Raw genomic sequence first — 25,789 nt, forward strand, 5'->3', positions numbered from 1 at the left:
TTTATGTGGCCGTCAGTTGTATAATGCAGAATTCTACGATTGTGAACAATTGTGTTGTGCAGTACTTCTTTGTAAAATGCTTTTGTCTGTTGCATCATCCAGCCGTGAACTTAGTGTTAACACAAGGTTATACATCCACTCACACACACGGATAGATTGCATCCCCTCCCATCATGGTGTGCCGTGCTCTCACATCTAATATTGCGGAACTTCACTGATGTATGTATGTGTTCATTTGCAGAGCTCTTGTGATAGTACAGATTACTCATTATTTAGTGTTCAAAGCCATAGCATACACTGTAAAAAAAAAAAAAAAAGTGTAAAAATCCTACATTAAAAACCTGTTTATTGGTTAACGGCCAGTTGCCTCAAGGCCAATCCACACGTTCTTTAGGTTTTGTCGGTTCAGTACCCTTGTCACGTCTATTGGTCATCACTTGATTTTGCCATTGTTGAATCAGGTCTTGGAATGTCTGAGAAGTGACATACTGTACTCGGATCGGCTGTCCGCACTGTGTTTTTCAGTGAAGTGTGAGTTGGTCTTTATATACAGTGTAAACGGTAAAAACTGTGAAAAAATGTAATGGATCTAATGGTACCGTAAATCGACATTTCCAGAATTCTCTGTGTGACAGCTCACATTTAATAACTTTTTTTTTCCTTTCAGTTATGTACACTTTTATTTAACATTTGTAACATGTTTTTATGTTACATAAATAAATGTTTATTGCCTTATTTTAGTGTTACCATGATGGTGTTTTGTATTTGCATGTATGTCCCCATGAGCCTTTACATATTAGTATTTATCCCTGCTTGTGGATAAAGGTACTTGTGCTACATCAGTGTTTTTAGTATGTTGTTATGCTTAGATTTGAGTAATTTGATAAGCTATAAAGTTATTTCAGTTAATGGAATATACATTTTCTTAAAATTAATTTCAGTCTGTAAAACTTAAAATGTTGCTACCATATTTTTTTTTACGGTAAAAGTTTGGAAACGGATTCACAGATTATTTTCCTTTACTGTGATTTTTTTATATTACATGAAACCATGAACACACTACAGTACTGTATGTAAAGAAACATAAGAAAAACAAAACATGCAATGTGAAATTTAGCTCTAGTTGAGCTCTGGCCTAGTGTTTAGGCTATATAATCCAGACATGTTGAGCTATGGTGGTCGTATAGGAAAAGCAGGTTCAAAGCTCATTGTGATCCCATTCCCTTTCATCTCTTGAATGCTTGAGCATTTTTTAAATGGGAATCTGCTCACCCCTCAGGTGTCCCTGACAAATAGCCAGGGGATCTGTGAAAAATTCCTGAATTGTGACCAAAAATCTCACTGCAAATCTATTGAACACTATAGCATTTTTTTGGTGTATTTGGCAAAATCAGACATATTTTTGGCAGGTTCTAACAGCTTGTACACTTGCCTGGGTTCTATATGTACAGTCCCTATTAATTTTCTTGGTTTAATTCCTTGGTTGAGGGGGGTCCTGGTGCCCTGGTGCCCTTTGTGCTAAAAAGTTTGTGAAGCTCTGCTCTGCTGCCTCTGTGAATAGCAAACCTCCACAAACCAGACATGGGAACAGTACAGAAGCAGAGCGGTGAGGTTGACTGCTGCTGCTGGTGTTCTGATGGACTCTGTTGAAATATCTCTTCACGCTGATTTGCGGCTTGATGAAATGTAATTTGTTTGGCCTCAGGGGTGAGTGTAAAGCCTGACGTGTTTGTGTAGTTAAAAATGCCTCAGCTGTGCTAGAAGTGGCCGCATATCTAATGTGATTGAGTCTGACACCCTCCTCTCTCTCCTTTCTTTCTACAAATGCTCTCCTTTCCTTCTGCCTTTTTTTAAAAATTGTACACATTATCATTAACATTAAGTGTCATGAACGATACTTTTGCAGAATTCATGTTTTCATCTTGTAATTAATGTTAATTGTGATGTTTTAATGTATTATTGATATTACTGAAATAATGATTTCTTATTATTTAAGCTGTTATTTTTATATTATTTTATTTTCTATCTATCTGTCTATCTGTCTGTCTGTCTGTCTGTCTGTCTGTCTGTCTGTCTGTCACCTATCTATCATAGTTACCACATGGAGATTTATTGCTTTGATGCATATGTTTAAACAGTTGAAGTCAAACAACAATGGCTGCTTATTTGTACACACAATGCACATGCTTTATAGATAATTTAACAAGACGTTCTTGTTCAGTGTGCTTGTGTCTGAACATCTGTTTCATGTGCTTGTGGGCATGTTGCCTCATTTTCAAATAATTTATTACTTTTCCTTTATCTTCATAAGGTTGCTCTAAACTAGGTTGTTTCTAATTTAATCTCCGCTTGTGTAACCCGGCTCATAATATGTTTAGCTTCGTATGAGGTGTGGATAGGTGCAGGGCTATTGATATTGTCGCAAAACACTCAATTGTGGTGAATTCATTCAGCTAAAAAGCCAAACTGTTCAGCAAATGGTTTTTAGTGCTGTGTGGTCTGTTTTGGAGCAGATGAACAGCGTTGTGGTTTGGAGTAATGTGCTCACTGCGTTTGTGGTTTGGCTTGTGCTGCCGATGACAAGCCAGGGATCAAGATATTTTTTTTTCCATTCTTTTTTCATTAAAAGTGCTGGCCTCAAAGTAACTCCAAGTTTAATCGATACCCATTTACCCACTGCGAGGGCTATGTGTTCCCAGAGAGGAATATGGGCAAACGTCGTCCCTTCAGGGGCATTATGGGAAAATGAGCATTCTTGTTGCTCCATATAAATCAGTGTAAATCACCCCCTAAACACACTCACACACGCACGTCTGTCTGGTAAGATACACTGCATAATACACAATTGCACAGGCATCTCCTTTGCTCTTTTGAAGTCAGCATGGTTAATCAAACACTCTCACTTAAACATGTTTGATTTATGCAAACTTTGGTGGGTGTTCCACAAAGTCATAAAAAGATAAATGAAAATAATAGGAATTGTAGAGATAATTAAAAATAATATGTTTTTGGTTAATCAGTAAAGTTAATAAAAAAGGGAATAAATTATGGAGGTTATTAAAAAGAAAGACTAAATATTGCAATAATAACTCTATTAAATGCATATAATAGACATGGAGTGAGGCAGATTTCACTTCAGATTTCACAGTCTGAAGTCAATTCTAGTGAATTGTTTCATTTAGAAAAAAACTGCTTCACAAATGATTCATAAATAGCAAATCCCTTCGCTATGTATCGTTTCTGACTCTTATGTAAATGTGTATGTTTTTGTTGTGTTTAGTATAAATCTACTAGTTGACATTTGATTCTATCAACCTAACTGAGACCTTTGTTCATTTGAAATAGTAGTTTAAATTTAATTTTAAAATAAGTTAAACGATTAGAGTTTTTTTTCAAGCCATATTGTCTTTTTACGTAACTTTAGTGTAGTTGGCTATGATTTGTTTTTAGCTTGCAGCATCCTTAAGAGCATCTTGACGGACGAATCCCAGTGGTATCATTTCTGGGTTATTTGTCACTGCCGTACCTTTTATTATAGTTATCTTAAGCACTGTTAAATTACTTTTATCTTTTGGCAACACTTAGGGTTTTTTATTGTAATGTTAACTTATTTTTATTTCCCTGTGATTGGTTGTCCCACTGCATTCAGCAGTCCTTTTTCTGATATAATTTCCTCGTTCTCCTTCTCCTCATCCATTCCCACAATCCCATACCCCCCTCACACACACACACACACACACACACACACACACACACACACACGCCAGTAACATCAAACCCTGAATATCCAGTCCCCGAACACTTAAAAGATCAGACCCTCCATTGATTCCCAGAAGCCTCTGCAGGAATGCGTGTTTTTATCCTACGCCAAACTTTTCCATCCTCGCTGACCTCAATTTAACTGTATCTCAGTTTGTGCTTAAATGAGTCAATTCATTTGATTTTAGGAGTCGGATCGGAGACGTACGACTGTCGGCCTTCCTCAACTTCACTCCGCCCGTCTATTCTCTTTCCTGGAGCGTTGGGTGTGGTTTGTGTACAGGTGAATTCAGTAAATGGCTTCTATGTGGCTGGATAAGAATTTAAAATCCTCATAAGAGATTAAAAATGTGTTTTTATTTGCTACATGTCCGCCCAAACGCAGCACTTACACTAAAAGCAACTAATCCAATTCTGCTGGACCGCATGTCCTCAAACAGGCCAGGGTAAGGTGCTCTCACACTTCTTGCCAATTTTTGTTTTCTGTATCCCTCTGTCTCTATTTTTCTCATTTTCTTTCTGTCTCTCACACACAGACACTGAACCCAGCGCTGGCCAGAGACTCAGACTAAAATATGTGAATTGTCAGATTTGGCAGCTGTGTGTGCTGTGGGTACAGAGTGGTCAAGACGTCTGTGCATGATGGAGCAGGACAGGAAAGAGATGGGCAGTCATTAGGGGGTTGTTGAGTGTGTATATCCGGTGGGGGTGTGTGTGGGTAGTCCAGTCACAGGCGACCAGATACCTGGCCTAATTCAGTCACTTTGATCGGAGCACTCGCATGCATTACTCCCTAAATATCCAGCCTGATTTTTCCAGAGCCGCATCCTTTCTGACCCTGCGCTTGACTTATTTTCAACCCCTGCTGGGCGTCTACAGGGAAGATCAACCGTCTGAACCCCTGTGCCCCTCTGGGACTTGAGGGAAAGATGCCATGATGTTTAAAAGTAATGCAACATCATAATGCACTCAAATTCATCCACAGTATCACAGAAAGTGCCCAGTGGATCCTTATCATCCAACACTTTTGTGTTATGGAAGTGAAGTGGTGGTGACGTTGAAGCCATGCAACTGTCGTGTTGTTCGTTTATAGCCCAATTTGAGCTTTTTTACTTCTGTCTGTAGTATGTGGGCTTCAAAATGGTCTACATATGTGAAAATTATCTTGATAAACAAAAAGTGTAAGAATGAAATGTTTGTTGCTCACAAAACTTATTTTCAGCAAGAATTCAAGCGGCAATGTAAAAATCTTATTGGCTTTTTGATGACAAAAAAATTTCATTTCTGCAGCGCTCTATAAAGGTTACTAAGCTAGTAACTTGATACTCTGAAACCTTAGTGAAAAATAAATATACTAAAATTTATTTAATGCTAACTATACTACAAACACATTTAGCCTACATATTCATGAACTTAAAAATACCCTGCAATTGTACTTTTAGTATACCAATCTAGTATAAAGTATGCTAAATTGGAATGACTAATTTTGTGCTTAATAGTCACATTAAAACACATTTTAGACACATTTTAATATTACGAAATGTGCATTGTACACAAGTATTACTCCAAATAATGTTTAATTATAATATTTATGTTAATAGTTTTGAAATGTACTCCAGATTTTTATTCGTCACATACACAATTATACAGAGTATAACCAGCAGTGAAATGTAAGTCAGGTCTGCTCCAAGGACAGTGCAATTATATAGAATACAATATTAAGAAAAATAAAAGTAGAAAAAAATAAAATAAAAGATAAATATAAATGTGCAGGTCAGTATGTTGTTGACTTAAATAGTAATATAAGAGGAATGTGCAAAAACGTTGTACAGGGTATTTAAATGGCAGCATATGAGGTAGAAAAAAATATGAATAGCTTATTGATATAGTGATGTTAACATGGAGTCAAGTGATGTTATGACACAGAGTTAGAGTTTAGGAGCCTGATGGCCTGGGGAAGAAGCTCCTCCTATGTCTCTCAGTTTTTGCCATCAGGCTACGGAAGCGCTTACCAGATGGAAGAAATAAGGATGAAACTTAGGATGGTACTTAGGATGAAATAAATGTATTTTATATATATATATATATATATTACTTTTTTACTAGGGTAATCATAAAATATACACAACAGGCATTCATTTTGGGTGAAATAGTTTGTTTTAAATTATATTTAAGCATTTTTATTAGTACTTTCTGGTAACGAATGAAGTATATTTACAGTATAATTAACATTTTTTGGTATTATATTAGCTAAATTTCTCTCCTTTCACCATTTTAGATTAATTTTGTTGCTGAACTGGTTGCAATTGCCGCATGCTTTAAGATACTTCAGAAGGTATTTTAGGAGGCAGCATGTTTCTAAATTCCATTTTGGAATGACCTTTGCTTCGGGAAGTGCTGAGTTATTGTCTTTGTGCAGGTGCTCGAATGTAGATGCTTCTGAACTGAACATTTTTGGATTATTAGTACCTATGTGGTGGCTATAAAGTTGAGTTTTAAAGTGTATATGAATTTACAGAGTGTAATTCATAATTAATAGCAGTCAAACGCTGAAAGTGTAAAACGTTGTTTTCTCTAAATGAAAGAATTATGTATTTGCATTATGTAATGTAGGCAGTGTGCTTCATAGCTTAATTTCTTTTTATCTTTAGATTTGATGTCAAATTGTAATTCTTTAAATTAAAACAGTCCATCACAATATCAAAGAACCGTATTCTTATTGGAATATTTAATAACCTCCTTATGTTTTGTATTTTTTTTTTTTTTCAGTCAGATGGTGTTTACATCCAGACAGCTGAATGCAGTCATAGCTTAATATTCTCTACGTGGGAGGGAAAATCCCTCTTATACTGTGAGGAATTTCTCCATTTGTGTTTTTTTTAGGTTTCTTATTCTTATTGTCTTTACACATAATCAAAACTAAATCTATGTTAAATGATAAAAATCCCCATAAATAATAGTGTTTTATCTGTTGCTTTAAGAAGTAGGTGGTTAACGAGATTTTTTTGCCTGTTATATAGCAGCACCGTCCCCAGAGTCAAAGATAGCTGGTATTTTTACCATCCACACGGAGGAAAACAGATTGAAGTCCCAGTGGTTCTAGGAAGGTCCAAATCAGGTTTGGACTGGCTTTCTGTCTCTCATAGCAACCCATGACATCCTTTTTGACACCAGCCTCCGACATCTAAGAGGAGAAGGGAGATAATCATATATATGCTTTTCAATTGGAAACCTCAGAATGTTAAAAACAGGATGAACCTTTATGGAACCCTCTGATGATATTCAATACAAAAAAAGGAATTATTCCTCAAAATCAAGGATTTGTTTTAATTGTATTTTTTTCTATAAACTACAGTGTGTTTATTATTGAATGTGTATGTTGTGAGTTACTGCACTAAGGTTGTGTGTGTGTGTGTGTTTCCATTTATGTGTTTGAGATTTTAAATGCAGTTGGATTTATGCAGTGTGTGTGTGAGTTTGATATAAATAAGGGGTATTCTAGGACAGAAACAGACATTATGAAACACTCGTGGGGTTACCATGGTACTGTAATGATGTCAGACGGTAATGTCATGGTACATAAATATGTATACTTCCATTCAGAAGGTTGGGTTCGGTAAGATTTTTGAAATAAGTCTCCTATAATTTTAATTAAATATAGAGTATAAATAGAAATATTGTGAAATATCATTACAATTAAATTGTAATTTATTCCTGTGGTTGCAAAGCTGAATTTTCAGCATCATTACTTCAGTTTTCAGTGTCAAACAATGCTTCAGAAATCATTCTTATATGCTGATTTGCTTCAAGAAATATTGTGCTGCTCAGTATTTTTGATACTTTTTTTGGGGGGATTCATTGACTAGAAAGTTTAAAAAAGAACATCTATTTGAAATATGTTTATAACATTACACAATTTAATGCATTCATGCTGAATGAAACTGAACAAAAACATGAAATTACTATGTCCTAAAACAGAGGCATATTTTACTATGCTATAACATCTGACACTATTACTGTATAATGTTACTGCCACAGTATGTTTTTGTAATAAAGGTACTGTACCATGGTATTCTCTAAAGTACCTTGAAGTACCATATTTTTATTGTACACATAGAAAAAATATAACCACCATGGTAAATGAGCACCTGATACTATCACTCTACCACAGTGCAAGAGTAGTACTCTTTTATTTTTTATTGGGGTTTCATTATATGAAGATTGCCAATTCCATAATAAGAAACTTCACAAGAACACACACACACACACATCATCGGGTCATTAGTTATCAACATGGAAAAGCTAATTAGGGAGATAAATCTATTCTTTGCGTTGATAAGTCGGCAGAACTCTACGTACCCCAGTCATAGACAACGTACAGACGGGAATTTGAAAAAGAAACCGAATGAAAGATACAGTATAGTTTCCCTCACGGCTAGTCAAGTTCACCTTGCACCAAGAGCTATTCTTCTGTAACCGCTCTCATAAACTACGTGAAGGGAGGGCTATAGCTCCACCTCCCAAAAAATCTATATATATTATTATAAAAAAAAGATAGAAAGAGGGCGAGCAAGTGTGTAGGGCCAAAGATGTATTTTCTGGTGTCCTGTTAAAGCAAGGGCCGCTGAAGTGTGGGGAGGGTTGCAGATTGGACAGTACATTCACACAGGAGATGAGTTTGCCATTCCTCTGCCTTCACAACTCACAGCTTGACTCCGTCTTGTGCCAAAAAGGCATTTTCCTCTCTGCTGAAAGCCTATATCTATTACTCTTTCTTTCAGCAGAAATATGGATTTAGTGAGGGTTAGCAGAGGACATCAACTAAAATATCACACTTGCAGCCCATTAGCCGATCAATTGCGGTTTGCGTGTGTTTGCAATTAAAAGCCTAGGCAAAATATAATGTGTTTCCCTGAGTCTGTTCTTCTCTAACGAGCCACAGGTGACTTTGTGTTATAGTAGTTACAGATGCTCGGAGAGACTGAAATTGAATAAGTAATATTTAGTAGTTGTTTTTGTACAGAAGAGAGTAAGTCCCAGTTTCAATTTACAAATTATATTTGATTGGGTTTGTTTTAGAGGACTGAAATGTCTTCTGTCATCAATTTGCAGCTTTAACAATTACAAGCTGCAAAGTGCAGAAGAAGAGGAAACTAACAAGGATCTAATTTTTTTATTAAATCGTCAATTTGTTTTGCCAAATGAGAGTAAAATATATAAACAGAAATAGTGCAAATCAAGTGTGTTTAAAAAGACTGAATAATATTGCTACTTAATAAAATAAAAATCTATCTAAAAGCAGCAGAAACCAGGGCTTATTTTATTTTACTTTATTTTATTATTGACTATTTTTACATAGTCAAACACACATTTTCAGGGCTGAAAATTAGAGAATTTATGCCTGAAAAGGACAGGTTGTTAGATCAGCGGCTGAGCAAAAGAGCTGTCACTGTTGCCGAAACACAGACCTTGATAGTTTTTGTAATTTAAAGTCTTAAGGTGTTTTTTGTTTTTATTTGTATTATTATTATTATTATTATTATTATTTTTCAAGAAGAATTGAATTATGAAGCATGTTGGTTTTTTTTTTTTCTATTTATTTTTTTGTATCTTCTATGTGATGTCTTGTGTTTGCTGTGTGATTCTGCTACCCTACTTGAATTGCCCCTTGTGGGATTAATAAAGTTGTTAACTTAACTTAACTTAACTTGATAGGACAGAAGAAGTTAGTAGATAAAAATGTGATTTATTGTCATCAGTTAAGGCTTATGTTGTTTCAAACCGACGTGACTTTCTTCTGTAGAACACAAAAGGAGATGTTTGGTGGAATGTCCGTGCCGCTCTTTTTCATACATTGAATTATGGCAGCAACCGGCATGACGAAGACAAAAAACACAAAGTACCATGAGGGTGACTAAATGATGACTGAATTTTGCCTTTAAATAACTGCCTCAAATACAGAGAGCGTTTGTGACAGACGGTGAGTGGGCTTTGATGCCTGTTGACCCTGCTTGTGCTTTTTGGGTTTGCTTGTTTATTCCTCAGACAGTCCTTGTATGTGCCGCATGTGTGTTTTTTGCCTTTGTTTTGATCCTCTTGTTGTATGCGGTGGCGTGCAAACAAGTGTGACAGCCACTTGAAATCACAGAATGACAGAGTACATACATTACTCATTGTGTGTGTATGATGAGATGCGGGCGTGTTTCTTGGACAGGAAGTCCTCTCCTCTCGAAAGGTCAGCGGTCACCCATCAGAGCCCAATAAAGAATGCAGATGAGGAGAGGGGGAGGAAAAGAGAGTAGGAAAAACACTAGCCCAGCCAAAAACACAGAAAACAAGCACCAGTGCCGGAGGCCACAGCGGTCAAGAGCAGCACAGAGGGGGCAGAGCGACTCCCACAGCGCACGAGTGCATTAAATAAGCCAGAACACACACACGAACAAACCTGCTGGTAAAACACACACTGATTTATCTCTCTCTTTTGCCTCTGAAAACCTTTACATCATATCTATGCTAGTTTCCATTCTGCTCACTTAACAGTGGTTTGGAATATTTACATTTATGTAATTAGTGGATGCTTTTGTCAAAAATGACTTACAAATGAGGAATATCACAGGCAATTTGTCATAAGAAATTGTGGATCCATTTAGTTAATGCATTTTTGTAATTATATGCTGTAAATTTGTATATAAGCAGGTCTAGTTGTACTGTATGTGTTTTGCTCATATTCACTATTCACAGATTCGGTCTGTGATATCCTACAGTATTATTCTTTATTATCTGTGTCCTGTCCTGTTGCTGTCTCTCTGTTGCACTGTGGAGTTTCTGTCACTATAACAAATGAGCCAATAAAGCTCATTCTGATTCTGATTCAAATAATTTGAGGCGAGTAAAAAATTCATGCTTATAGTTCAAAAGCAACTACAAATATCAGTCATCTGTAGTGTGAAAGGTCATTTTGTTATGTGTGAAGGTGACTGCTCTGGTTTGACTGTGGTTTCCCGCAGCGCTGGACTGGACAGAACAGAGCTGTTGATCAGTTAGTCACACTCTCTGATTAGAGGCGATGCAGACTACCTGATTTCCAAGGTGATGATTGGCAGGTCATATTGAAGGCAAGCGGGAAGGTAATATGGAGTGAGGAGGATGGGGTGCATCATGGGAAGTTTAGCTGACAAGGCAGGTCAGCATGACAGTGAGCGTGTTAGAGAAGAGAGAAAATGCTGCAGGAATGACAGTGGAAGTGTGACAGCTCCGTTTCCTCCTTCATGCTCGGCCGCCTGTGATCTGGCCGCGGCCTGTCGCACCGCGCTGCTGATTGTTTGATGGCTGTCCAACGCTTTATCCACCTGAGTGTGTGCATATCTGAAAACTGTGTCTGGCTCTCACAGAGAGAGAGAGAGAGAGAGAGAGAACTGTTGTTTACTGCTGCGATACCTTATCCATGAATCCATGCAATACTCCTCACGGTTTCTGTCCCTCTCTGTCTGTCTGTTTGTCTGTCTATCTGTTGTTCCATCTATCATTCCTGGGGTTGAAAAATGTACTTGTCCAAAAAGAAAAATGATTTCTAATTTATTCTGAAGCAATATTATCATCAGTGTTGTTAGCTCCTACTTGTGATATTTGCCCCCTTAAATTAATTTCCAGAACATTTTTTGCTTTTATTATTGACATTTTGTCCCCTAACCTTACTAAATGTATGTGCCATCTTACATGTGATCAATAAATTCATATAGAATAATAAGACACTATAGGGCTGTTACCAATCATGAAATGAGTATCACAAAAATCTACTGCAACAGAAGCTGCATCTGAAGCGGCATTCACACGGACTGTTTAATGAAACTCTGAGGTAGCAAGAATGCATTAACATTGCAAAATGACTGCATACATAATGTTATGAGAATAATGTTTTAATTAATTTATTTATTTTAAGATTATATATACAAATAGGAATAGCTAGTGAAAATGCGTTCCGCTATTATATCTTTTTATATCTTTTTATATATTTTATATTATATCTTTAACCTGAAGGTTGCGGGTTCGAGTCTCGGGCCGGCAGGAATTGTAGGTGGGGGGAGTGAATGTCCAGCGCTCTCTCCACCCTCAATACCATGACTGAGGTGCCCTTGAGCAAGGCACCAAACCCCCAACTGCTCCCCGGGCGCTGCAGCATAAAATGGCTGCCCACTGCTCCGGGTGTGTGTTCACGGTGTGTGTGTGTTCACTGCTGTGTGTGTGCACGTTGGATGGGTTAAATGCAGAGCACGAATTCCGAGTATGGGTCACCATACTTGGCTAAATGTCACTTCACTTCACTATATGTCTACATAGTCCATTCTGCCTATCATTCTATTGATCTAGCTGTCGTTCTGTCATTATATTTTTCTGTCTGAAGCTATCCATTATGCACTGTTTGTCTGTCTGTCTGTCCGTCTATCTATCGTTCTGTCTTTTTATTAGGGTTAGGTTAGGTTAGGTTACTTTATTCATACCCGCAGGTAAATTTGTCTTGCAGTAAATGACAATGACAACCATCCATGACACAAATCACATAACATAACATAATAAGACATAATAAAACATAATAAGTAATATAAATACACCCAAACTCCCCCATCCTACAGCTTATTTAACACAGTTAAAACAGCAGGAACAAAGCTATTTTTATGTCGCTTTGTTTTACACCTCGGAATTAAAAACCTCCGTCCAGAAGGAAGAAGCTGAAACTCACTGTGCAAAGGGTGGGATTCATCATTTAAAATAGAAGTAGCCATTCGTTGCAACTGTCTGGTATACAACGAAGTTGGATCCAACTGTGACTCACCCACCAAACGACTCGACCATTTAACTATCTGGTTTAGAGAATTTCTTGCTTTTAAAGATGTTTGACCAAACCATACGACCAAAGAAAAAGACAAAACTGATTCAATAAACGCATGATAAAATATGATCATTAACGTTCGGTCAATATGAAATTGTGATAATTTCCTCAAACAATACAAGCGCTGGTGACCTTTTTTACACACGGCTGCACAATTAGCTTCGAAATTCAATTTATCATCAATAATAGTACCAAGGTATTTATAAGATTTCACGTACTCAATAGTCTGGCCTTTAATTAAAGTAGCTTTGTTCATGCGAATCTTCCTTCTAAAATCAATAAGCATATCTTTAGTCTTTGATATATTAAGCTGAAGGTAAGATTTCTCACACCAATGAACAAAGTCATCGACAACCGGACCATGGCTGATCTCATCCTCCTGAAGCAGACTAACAATAACCGAATCATCTGCATATTTTATGATGGTTCTATTGTCATAGCTGCTCTGACACATATTTGTATAAAGAATAAATAATAACGGTGACAAGACACACCCTTGAGGTGACCCAGTAGAGGAGCTTTTCCGGTCAGATAAAGTACCATTTACTCTCACTCTCTGTGTCCTATTTGTTAGAAAGTCAAGAATCCAACCTACCAGGTTATTACTTAACTCAAACTGTTCTAAAAGCCTTCTGGTTAAAATATGGGGTTGAATTGTGTTAAAAGCCGAAGAAAAATCTATGAATAAAAGTCTAGCATGTGTCCCATTCCCATCCAAATGTCTAAAAAGCAAGTTAAGCAATGTGACTGTAGCATCTTCCACTCCTCTATGAGGCCTATATGCAAATTGCATGGAATCCAAAGCATGTTCAGTCTGCCTCAAGATCTCAGACCTGACCAATTTCTCAAAAATCTTCATTAAAACTGAGGTCAAAGCGACCGGCCTAAAGTCATTAATAATTTTTGGCTGACTACATTTTGGAACTGGAACAACCACTGCATCTTTCCAGAGATTGGGTACATGTTGTGTGTGTAGTGACTTATTATAAATATCATGAAATACGAGACTTAAATCTTTTGCACATGATTTAAGTAGTCGACCACAAATCTTGTCAGGTCCAGGGCTTTTGTTCACCTTTACTGACTTAAAAGCCTTTTCAACATCCTGAAGTTCAATTTTAAAATGCTGATTATCCACAAGATTAAGACTCATTTCCTGAATTTCTTTGCTAAAATCAAAATAATCAAAACGACATTTGCAAATTCAAAATCAGAATTAAAACCATCCAACATAACATGAGTACTGCTGTTTGAATTATTAAGGCCTGCTATACATTTCATACTCGCCCAGGCCGAACCAGAATTATTTGCAGCCATCTTGTCTTCCAGTTTTACTTTGTAATCTTGTTTAGCTTTCAAAATTTCAATCTTCAGCTCTTTTGTAGCCAAAGACAAATCAGAAGCTGCTCCCTGTTTAAAGGCAAGTGTTTTCCTTTGCAAGCAGGACTTCACAGATTTAGTAACCCAGGGTTTGTTATTAGAATATATTTTAACACGCTTACTGGGAATTATCATGTCTCTGCAAAAAGCAATATATGAACATGTTACATCCACCAGTGAATCCAAATCATTACCACAGGACTGTTTAAAAATGTCCCAATCAGTACAACTGTAACATTCCTGCAAACAGGACACAGATTCTTCAGACCATATCCTTATGTCCTTGATCTTTCTCTCTCTTTAAAACAGTCTTGTATATGGGCAGTAAATGAATGCAATTATGGTCAGCAGAGCCCAATGGAGGAAGCGGGAGAGATTTATAAGCATCCTTCACTGACCCATAACAGAGATCTAAAGTCTTACCCCGTCTGGTTGGACAGGAGACATATTGATGAAAAGTTTTAAGTGTCTGTTTGAGAGAAACATGGTTAAAATCGCCAAGAACAAAGTTAGGTGCATCTGGTGAGATCGACTGCAATCTCTGTACTACATCAAAAATAGTACTGGAGGCAGAGTCAGAATCCGCCTTTGGATGAATGTACACAGTTGTTATAAAAAGTTGAGGAAACTCACGGGGTAGGTAAAAAGGCCGCAGTGAAACCGCTAAAAGTTCCACATCTGTCGTACAAACACGCTCTCTTACAGTCACAGACGTACAGTATATACAGGTACCACTTTTTCAGAACTGATCCCAATCTGATACCAAAAATTCTGAGTATCTGCCGATACCGATATCTATCCGATACAGGGCAGTTTTTTTTAAATCAGTGCTGAATTTTTATACCTCAATGTGTGTTGACCTGACCATGACTTTTTTTGTGTTACACACAATCTACTAAATATAGACAAATTTATTGTAAATAAAAACAATAAATGAATGCATATATAATTATATAATCTATGAAAAAAATACTATTATAAATTAGGTTAGTGGATAATTCAGTAGCAAAACACTGCTGTAAAAAACAATAGAACCATCACAGAAAATTCTAATGGTTTCCACTACAAACACCCTTATAAACTTTACAAACCATCAGCTTTTAGCCATTAAACCCCACTAAAAATTGTGTTCTGTAGTTTTGGGACATATTCCATTAGAATTGATTGGTTTTAAAAAGCCACCAATAGAAGGTGACCAATTACCAGTAGAGACCCACAGGGTCCATTACAGTTACCATTAAAACCAATACAGGTCCCATTATAACCAGTAAAACCAATACAAATTTTGTGATAGTGCCTATTGTTTTTTTCAGCAGGAAAGTTACTCTAGAAAGAAAAAAAAAACATTGTGGGGAACAAATAAATGTGAATAAGTGTAGGACTAAATCTGGTAAAATTATATACATTGCTCTTTGTATTGTTGTAAAATACATTAATGAAAAACAATATATTTATATATAAATATATATACTGTAAAATTAAAAGACATTTGTTTTAATGTATAGCACAGTAATGAGGCAGAAACATATGATAGATAAGACGAACAAGACATGCTATTAATAATCTTTCATTGTGCAAAAGTATTATGATCCGAAAGTTATGATCCGAAAGGCTCCAAATACAGAGCAGCACAAAGCGCTTATGCGTATCCCTTGCGCAGAATGATGCACTTGAAGCAACACAGTCACAGCGTACAGCGCTCTGCATAGAAAAAGTTCAATGCACAAAGTGAAGAGATATTAATGCATAGTGTATTAAATCTGTGCGATAGTTTGGGCCTTTTCTTTTGACAGTTTTAATTTTCAGTTACTGTGCTCATTAAGAACATAGTGCTCTCTAGTCCAGTGTTGTGATTTAACAGACACCAACACGATTGAAAACAGCACGAAGATAAAGTCCTGCAAGATAAAGTCCTTTTATGCAAAACCTTTTATCCTTATTTACAGATCAAGTGTAATATTAGGAATATTCAATAATCTTAGAGAGAGTTTCATCGTCTTTACTGTAGTAACCGAACGCGGCACGCAGTTTGAATGCTGAATGGAGGATGACAGACAGCTGCAGCGGGGAGAAGAGTTTACGTTAACTTGACTTAAATATTCATCTGTACCTCACATTATACGATGTAACGCCTTCAGAACACTTGGAATATAGTGCACAAAAACTTTATGGTGTTTTATAATGTGTTTGTGGCTTTTGTGGGGCTTAACAATAACACAATAGTATATGCAGAATATCAGATTTGGATCGGTCTCGTCTGACCGATCCAGCAGAAAATGCCAATATCGGAGTGATACCGATAATGAATATTGGATCGGCGCACCCCTACTTTTTATCTGTCATTCTATAGTTCTATCTGTCATTCTGTCGTTATTTCTTTCTGTCTCAAACTATCTATCTGCTACATGCAATAAACTGTCTGTCTGTCTATCTATCATTCTATCTGCTGATTTATTATTATGCCTATGTCTGTCTGGCTGAAACTATCCATTCTCTACACGCTGTATGCTGTCTGTCTGTCCTAAACCATCCATCCACTGCATTCCATAAACTAGATATCTGTCTATCATTCTAGAGTTCTATCACTATCATTCTATCCTTCTGCTGTTCTATTATTTTATTCATCTATCATTCTTTTTGAAACTATCCAACCCCTACGTGCCTTAAACTCTCTGTCTGTCTGTCTTTTTATCGGTCTCAAACTATCCATCCACTACATGTCGTAAACTGTCTATCCATTTGTCCGTCTGTCTGTCTGTCTTTCACTTTGTCTTCAACTGTCCATTCATTGCATGCCATAAGCTGTCTGTCTATCTCTTTTTCTATCCATCCATCCATCCATCCACTACATGCTGTAAACTAATTGTCTGTCGGTCTGTCCATCCACTTCCTGTCTATTTATCTATCTATCTGTCTGTGGTAAGAGGAGTGGTTTTTAAGCTTAAGTTTTTCTCTATTGAACTTTTGAAATGCTTATTTGACTACTTTTTTTCATAGCCATTCATTCTCACCAGTTTCATGTGTGCCAAAAATTTGGCTGCGTTTCAAAGCCATTAGCAGTGAGTGGGCATTACAAAGAGAGAGTGAGGACATCTGATTTAGGGCTATTCAAGCTGTCACACACAGACACACTCTTACAGTATTACAGTAGATCTGTCCTTTTGATACAGAAGAGAGCTCACGGCTGACTTACTGGCCTTGGTGAGTTTCCAAACCCTTGAGCACTGTGGCTGTAATAAACTTCTTCAGCTGCTTGTGCTGGACACCGGCTCACCAACAGCTTTCAAACACTTTTTCAGGGAGATGAGTGCTTCTTGCTGCATGAATCACTAATGTGGTTCAAGCGCTCTTCATGTATATGTCGGAGCCGTGGCGTAGTGTTTAGTGCAGGTGCTGCTTATGTGCTGAGCTTCTGCGAATGCTATTTTGTAAACTTATTTGTAATGTTTGAATCAGCGATGAATCAATGGCATTTAAATGAGTCTGTTGGCCTATTGTGGTGGCACACAAAGTGCTTGATTGCTTAAGAAACGTCATTTCTTGACGTAATTGCCGTAATTTGGAACTATTTTGAATTTGGTTGATGTTGTGCAGCTCGCTTACAATACAGACTGTGTGAGACCCAGCAAACACAGGAAACAAGACACAACAAAACTAGAATGCTCTCATTAAAACCAACAAAGCGTAGACACAGTGTAAATAAGAGATTTATTGTGCAGTGTAGACAGTGTTTGTTATAATGGGAGCATTCGAAAGAGTCTGTTTGTGGACAGTCAGTGAGCTCGCCCTGAACCTTCAGTCATGTGAAACAGCGTAAACTCGCAGTGACAGCTTATACTTGGTACGATTATAATGGTACGGGAGCATTCTAGTATTTGTCACATTGCTCGCTTTCTCTGTATAATTTATTCAAAATCAGCTTGTTATGGGTGTGTAGCATACATAAATATGGCATGCAGTTGCCTCACGCAAAATAAGTAGAGTATAAGTTAAGTGCAGCTAGCGGTCACCGTTGAGCCCAGATTCTTATATGGATGATAAGGTTTGAATCCGGTCTGTTTTTATCTCTCTTTATCATCTGATAAACTTCTTTATCACTAAAAAACTCTATAATAAAAAGCTTTTAATAAGCTATTTACACATATGTGTTCTAGTAAACCTTGGTTGTCAGAATTTGTGACAGCGGATCTTTTGTGAGACCATATTTAAACTGAGCATTTTGTCTTGTTCCCATCTCTCTGCTGGGATGGATTATACTGTAGCATGAACAAACAGTAGAGAGGTGGAATCCAGTCAATACAGAAGTAAAGCTGATATAGACAGACAGTGCTTGAATGTGTGCCAGTGACTACTGACACAATGTGAAAAAATAAAGGAATGAGTAATGTTATTCAGTACCTTACAGTTGTCACGGTGCACACGCGAGGAGGATACAGGAACACGCAGATGAGGAGTAAACTCAAAATAATCATAATAGTCTTAAATAGTCTTTAATCAAATCCAAACAGGGCAGGGCAAGACAAGGCAAGGCTGACACAGACAGGAACACCGGGGAATAACGAGTAGACCAGAAGAAATCAAACCGAATAGACAGGACTTAAATACACATGATAATCATACAAACACAGCTGGACAAGAATTAACTAATGATCACATTAAAAAAGGACAGAAAACAACCAAATAAGGAAACATGATGCGGGAACACATGACAGAGGACTGACAACAGTACACTGTAAAAGAAAATTGAGTAAACTTTATGGTTAAAAACTGGCAGCTGTGGTTGTCAGAATTTTACAGTAAAAAATGTGGTAGTACCATTTTGGGTTTTACGGATTTAACTTAAATTTACATTTAAAAACCATATTTCATTAACTGATATAATGTTAATTTTCTATTGTTTATTCATTCTCGTGTCCAGTAAGATATCTTAACATCTTTAATGCAATATGAATTTACTTGAAGCAAAATTGCATGCATGGCATGCATTAGCATATGAAACATTTTCATCATAAATCTTTTTATTTCTCTTACCTCATTGGCATTTTTGTTCCTATTTTAAGCATAAAAAAATTACAATGCTACATTCATTTGATCTAAAATTCAGTGAAAACAGAATTCTGTGAAAAAAAAAAAACTTCTTGCGAAGCCTCCAGTCTTCAGTGTCACATGATCCTACAGAAATCATTCTTATGCTATTTTGGTGTTTAAAAAACATTTTTTATTATTATTAATGTTGAATATGATTGTGCTGCTTAAGATTTTTGCAGAAATTCTACTACAATTCTGTGCAACAGAAATCTTTTGCTGCATTATGGGTGTCTCTTTACTAAAAAAAAAAAAATAATAAATCATACTGAACCCAAACTTTTGAATAATAGTGTATTTCTGATTTTTCTCATTTGCAATAATTTCGCATTATTTACTGTAGACAATACATCTTACAACTGCAATTTTAGGGGTCTCAAAGGATGCCGCACATAACCATAATCCATCTTTGTAGTTTATTGCCAGTCTGTGATTGGTGGAGATGGAGCTGTCCACTGCAAAAACACCAAACTTAGACAAATCATTCAGTGATCCGCCTGGCCTCAGCAAATATACAGCCTTTGCCTCTTGAAATATATTTCCTTTGTCATCACATCCATCCGAATATACTTGCACTCTCACAGTTAATGGGCTTGATTGTAATTTAATGAAACTTCTGGTGTTTTCCAGTACAGACTGAGCCCTGCTTATGAACCCTCTTGAGCAGTCAGTGGGGGTTATTTTGGAGTGAATGTGCTTTATGAGGCTGCATTCAAATTCACTATGACCTAAATACCGCAGAGGATCTCAGTGGGGAAATGACAGCGCCGAAGGAGGCATTGTGTTCTAGACAGAGCAGAGAGGTGGAGAGAGGGAGAATGAAGGTGAAAGAGGAAAGAGAAGGATCGCTAGCATGACATTTCTGTCTCTTTTGGGCTCTATAGTGTGTGAAGACTCTTGGCTCTGTTGGCGAGGCCGTACACACTCACACACGTGTACTCGCACACACTTTTACGCTATTGTGTGGTGTGTACGATAAGGCATTGTAGCTGAATGGACCTCTGCGTGGTTTAGCGTCAGACCGCTGTGCTCCACCCGTCTGTCACCGCAGTTACCGTCTGCTACATACTGGAACGCCACAGCAACCGTGACTCTCCGACACATTCCGCTGCCTTCCTCTCTTTCTATCTCTCTTTCATGCTTGCTGTTTTTTATCCTCTCGTTCTTTGTCCCTTGACAGCTTTAGTTCTGGATGGTAGCCAGCGGTCAGTAATGAGGATATGACATTGTTCTTCTTCCAGTCTCTCTCTCTCTCACACACACACACGCACACGCACACACACACACACACACACACTCTCTCTCTCTTTTTGAATGCTGACTCTCTAACCTGCCTCGCTTGTACATGGTAAAATAGCAATTAGGTCAGTGTCTGGCACTATATTTAGCTCACCAAAGTTCCATGAAGTGATTGTTCCTCAGTGCTGGGCTGAATTTGAGCCTGAGCCAAGACGAAGACGGCTCTGAACGACCTGTCTCACTGCTGCATGTGAACAAGACCTCATAGGCATACATTCAGACGCTTGTGTATGAGACCACTATTGTAAATGCTTCTATTATGCTTCTATAAATGCTTCTTTTTAGCGTTTTTTCTTATTTATTGCAAATGTTTACATTAAAGATGATTTTATGTTCATAAAATGTTAAAAATGTAAAGATGAATTGAAAAAATTTAGAAAAACTTTTGAATTTTTCAGTATTTGGTATTTTTAAAAGTATTTTACTTTTACTTGAATGGCAGAAGCAATATTTATTTTACCCCCCCCCCCCCCACACACACTTTTTATTTCTTTAAGATCTTAATCCTAAAACTTTGAGTATTTATAAGTTTAAATTCAGCTTTGAATCAAAAATTTTCAATGCGGTCTCATTCCAGTGTCTATCAAGGGTTTCTGCGGGTCGCAAAAAGGTCTTATATTAGAGCTGAAATTCTTAAATTCATAATGGCATTGCATTAAATGTTGCATGCACTGCAAAAACATTTAATAAATAAATAAATAAAAATAAAAATAAGTAAATAAATATTATTATTAATAATAATAATAATAAAGATATAAATTAAATAAATTAAACAATAAATAAATAAATGTACTTAGTATCTATACAAATATCTAAACATGTTTAAATCAAGATGCATTTACTTGAAATGCTAATTCAACATGAAATCTTGAGAAAAAAATAAGTGTTTGTGCTTAAAACAAGAAGGAATGAAAACTTTTTTTTTACTTTGAATCAAGGGGAGCCTGTTTTTTGGTAAAATGAATTAAAAAGTAAAAAGTTATTTTCTTGTTCTGAAAAAATCTTTAGTTTACATTCTTGTAACCAAATTTAAATGTTCTAATTTTCAATTTCATTTCAAACCAAATGTAGTGCCTACTAGACGGTATGTGATTTCAGATGCAACTTATCTGAACGGGATAACTGCTTCATGGCAGCTGCTTTTGCACAGTGAGGCAGCACTTGCTTATAACACACACTTTCTTAATAAAATGTCAAATCTGTTTAACTGCGTTGTTGTTCGATACATTGAGTAATTGATCATGATAATCTATCAATTTAAAGTCGGCATTAAATAAATCTATTTTGTAAATGTATGTTATTGATCTTATAAGAAAGGATTCATCCATTCATGCTTTTTTATTTTTCAAGCTCATTTTTTCTTGATTGAAATGTCAAGCTTCATCTTCCAGTGAAACTAGGCTTCTCTTTGACTACCAGTGGATAGAACCAAGTCCCCGTCCTACATGTTTTTCCCGTTTTCGATATGTTTCACAATATTTTTTCACAGAAGAACAGATCTGCCACAACTTTTATCTGTTCAGTGTAAATCTGAACCCTGTTTTCCGATTGTGTCCTAACTCCAGAAAATGCTTCAGTCCAGTGGCAGATTAATTAGAGGCGACGTGACGACCGAAAGCCCTTGGCTCGCTGTTCCCGGACACCTGCGGAGGAACTCTCTCAAGCAGTGTCCTGAAGTACACGTCTACCTGAGTGAACCCGTCACGGGTGACAAACAGCTCTTTAAGTCTGGCTGACTGCTCTTCTCCGTTCCCTCTGCTTCTGTCCAGCACTCTAAAACACGACTTTCTCAACAAAGGTTAAACAACAGGCGAGTGATGTATGGGTGTGTGTCTGCCTCTCAGCTGCTCTCGGTTTCTGACCCACGATAAGATAAACACTCCTGCCTTTTCGGCATCTGTGGCGGCCACAAACTCTGAACCGATCGATGATGGCTAATTCATACAGCTGGGGACAATGAGACTCCTCTTTTCTCTCTTCTTCCCTCTGCTTAATTAATTATGGCTGAGAGCGAGAGTGAAAAATCCTGACTGAAGGTTTGTGTTTTGACTCCGATGCCCTGGTGCCTGTGCTTTCTCCCCGTTTGCCTCCAAATTTACTTGAAGTAAAGATAATTGCTCAATTGCATTAGGGTTTCTGAGGGGGTGAGAATCTACACGTGATCACATGAGCTTAAAAATGCAAAGATGTAATGCTAATTTACTTGGTCATTGGTTTCGGAAGTTATTTTCACTGTTTGCTCTTTGGGCAGTTGTTTATGGTAATACATTTCGCTACTCTTCTCTTAAAGGAAATTTCACACAATGTGAAACCTACCATTAAAGTATTATAAAACTAATGCACTAAATTTATCAAGCCATCTGAAGGCATACGTTTGATTTGTGTGAGCAACATACCAAATTTAAGTTGTTATTATTTTAAAAAATATTACATCTGCTCTCTTTGAGGTACACTGTAAAAATGTAAAAATATTTTTTGAAGTTGTAAATAAACATTTTTACAATTTTTTACAATTTTTTTCAGTCTTTCTACTTCTAAATTTGCTAGCAATTTCTGAGCAGTGTTATTTTAGTAGCATTGACACACTATTATAGGTTTTGTTAATATTTTAATAGATTTTTTGTTTTTACTTTGTGCTTTGTTAATTTCAGTTTTAGTAATTCTGTTATGTGTTTTTGTCTTTTTTTGTTTAGTTATTTTCATTTTAGATGTGTTATAGTTTTTATAATTTTATATATAATTAATATTTATTCATTAGTTTTTAGTTACATTTTTAGATATTTTAGTACGTCAAGTTAAACTAAATTAAAATGAGAAATGTTGTATATAATTTATATTTATTTATTAGTTTTTAGTTACATTTTTTGTTATTTTAGTACGTCAAGTTGGTAGTCAAAGGTGGGGTAAGTGATTTCTGGCAGCCAATGTTGATATTTGGAATCACCAAAACTAACACGATCCCTACCCCAAAAGGGTATTGCCCCTATTTTGATAGCTCCGCCCCACACATACGTCCGCAACCCAGCAACGATTAGTTCTGTGAAACAAAGCAAAACAAATGTTACTCACTGATCGAGAAGAAACAAAGAAACCTCGGCGTTCGATCGCAGGCCTTCCCACTCCTTGAGTTCTCTCCAGCGCTGGAAAGCTGATCCTATATTCACTCGGGTCCTACTTCTTGCCTTATCGTAACACAGTGTCTACACCGGACGCGAGCGGTGTGACACGACAAATCCCCGACAGTAAACTGCTGCCGCGTTCTATTTATGACGTATAGATTTTCAACGGTCGCTTTGACACGATGTAAGCCTTCTTTTGTCCCGCAGACGTTTTCCTCTTTTGTTTTTTTATCCGCCTTCTCTATCTTCCTGTCGTCACTCGGCTCAGCTAATGTCCGTCCTGTGCACTGAGCTCTGTCCTCTGCATCATGAGTAGAGACACTCCTTACTGCTGATTGGCTACAAGTACTCTCCCCCGACTCAGTTTTCTTGAAGCTTGTTAACTATCCGAACTAAAGTAAGCTTTATATTTTATTTCAGTTAACATTTGTTTTATTTCGAGTAACAAAAATGTGTGTTATTAATGGTTTTCGATTTGGTTTCTGAGTTGAAATATTTCTACACCAGGTTTTATCAGTGTATTCGTGACAGATGTCTGATTTGATAACGAATCGTTCAGATTTTTTCAGTGAATCGATTTAGTCGAAAAATCACATTTGCACATTTAAATTTGCCATCTAAATGTTTGTTGTCAGTAATTTAATTTCATGACTTTTAATATAAGAAGCACAAATGAGATTTGAGAGCTACAAAACATTCAATACAACTCCTCCCATTGTGTTTCCAGGGTCCATGGATGAAAAAAGGTTCATACAGGTTGAATCAGTCTTTTCATTTTGAGTGAACTCTGCCTTTAAAAGAAATTCAGAATTCCCATAATGCATCGTTCCTTTGCCGTACACTCTTTCTCCCCGCTTATTATCCAGCCGTTCGTAATGCTTAACAACTTTCCTGGAATACAGAATAACTTTGCTGTCCTCTCTACTTCTCATCTGCTTCTACATAACTAATCCTCTTAACGCCTCTGAAAGTCCTGTTCGGCTCATTTTGTTTGTGTATAATTGCGCGAGGCCGCGTGCGCGTTTGGTTTGCTCGTCTGCAGCTCATTGTTGGGCGCAGCCGAGTGTTTGGGCAAGATCGCTGTCTGACTCAAACTCTGAGTGAATAATGACAAAACGCTCGTGCTATTCAGAGAAATGACATTGCGCTTCCAGAAGAGACAGAGAGGGACTGTGACTGATTCTTTTTTCCTTGCTCTCGTTCTCCATAACATTATTTATCTCTCGTTTTCTGACTGGCTGCCCCCTCCCTCTCCCCGCTCCCCGTAGACGTATGCCATCTCTGCAATAAAGTATTGTCTGTTGGTTTATTGATTCATTTACTGCTTCTAGAACATTCTTTTTGAAGGAGGAAGGGGTCAGACAGCAGCACATCCATCAAGTGGCCGATTGGGCGAGTGTAATTGAACTCATTTCGGGTGTGTCATAACAAGGATGGAGGGGGGAGGCGGTTATTTGGCCCCTGATGATCTGAGGTCAAAGGTCAACTCGGAGCATTTAGAGAGGTCGTGCTCTAACTGTGCGCATTCATTCAGAAGAAAGAGGCGAGGAAGGAATCAGGGAGGGTTTCCTGTCATTCAGGGAAATGGATTTTGCTGCTTCCCATCAGTCTTGAAGCTGAGTGCGTATGTACTGTATGTGTGCATCACAGAGCAAGACTTTTCTCTAGCGGCATAACGTTTGCTCCACTTGTAGTGTGTTCAACCAAGAGCTGGCCACTGTCTGATGGTCACATAACGCGACTAAAAGCTTTGTTTTATGTGTTGTTTTGGGGTGTGTAGTCATTGATCAGAAGTAATAAATACAGATTATTCAGTAGGCATAAAATAAGTGGTCAGGAATGTCCTGTTAACTTGCTACTAAGTCAAAGTGTAAGAAAGTTGCACACATCCCACAAACCCAAATAGGGATCAGGTGCAGGACAAACAAATTCTAACTATAGCAAAGGAACAATCATAACGTCTGCACACTGAATTGACTGCTCCATAAAAATATATATTTTATTGCAACGTTTTGATCATCGAGTGTTCATCAGGCACTTGCTACTAAGTACCAGAAATAAAACATATCTTGTAAACATGACTTTGTTTCCTGGCATTCTGATAAAAACCTGTGTGTGCTGACCGGCAGAATGACAGTTTTTTTTTGAAAAAATACCAAGAGCTGGCTGAAATCACCCGCTCCATGTGTTATGGATCACAGGTTTTCTGAATACATGTCTGTAACGGTCTGTGCTTGTCATTTGAGACAGAAACTGTATG

General features: G+C 37.2%; 1 protein-coding gene across 1 annotated transcript in view; it reads left to right on the forward strand.

Annotated features, from left to right (window-relative positions):
* LOC306871210 (transmembrane protein 132C-like) overlaps positions 1–25,789 on the forward strand; it is a 199,858-nt gene that overhangs the window by 126,539 nt on the left and 47,530 nt on the right. The gene's annotated exons all lie outside the window — the stretch shown is intronic.

The sequence above is a fragment of the Barbus barbus genome (genome assembly GCF_936440315.1).
Source record: "Barbus barbus genome assembly, chromosome: 6".
NCBI classification, from domain to species: Eukaryota; Metazoa; Chordata; class Actinopteri; order Cypriniformes; family Cyprinidae; genus Barbus; species Barbus barbus.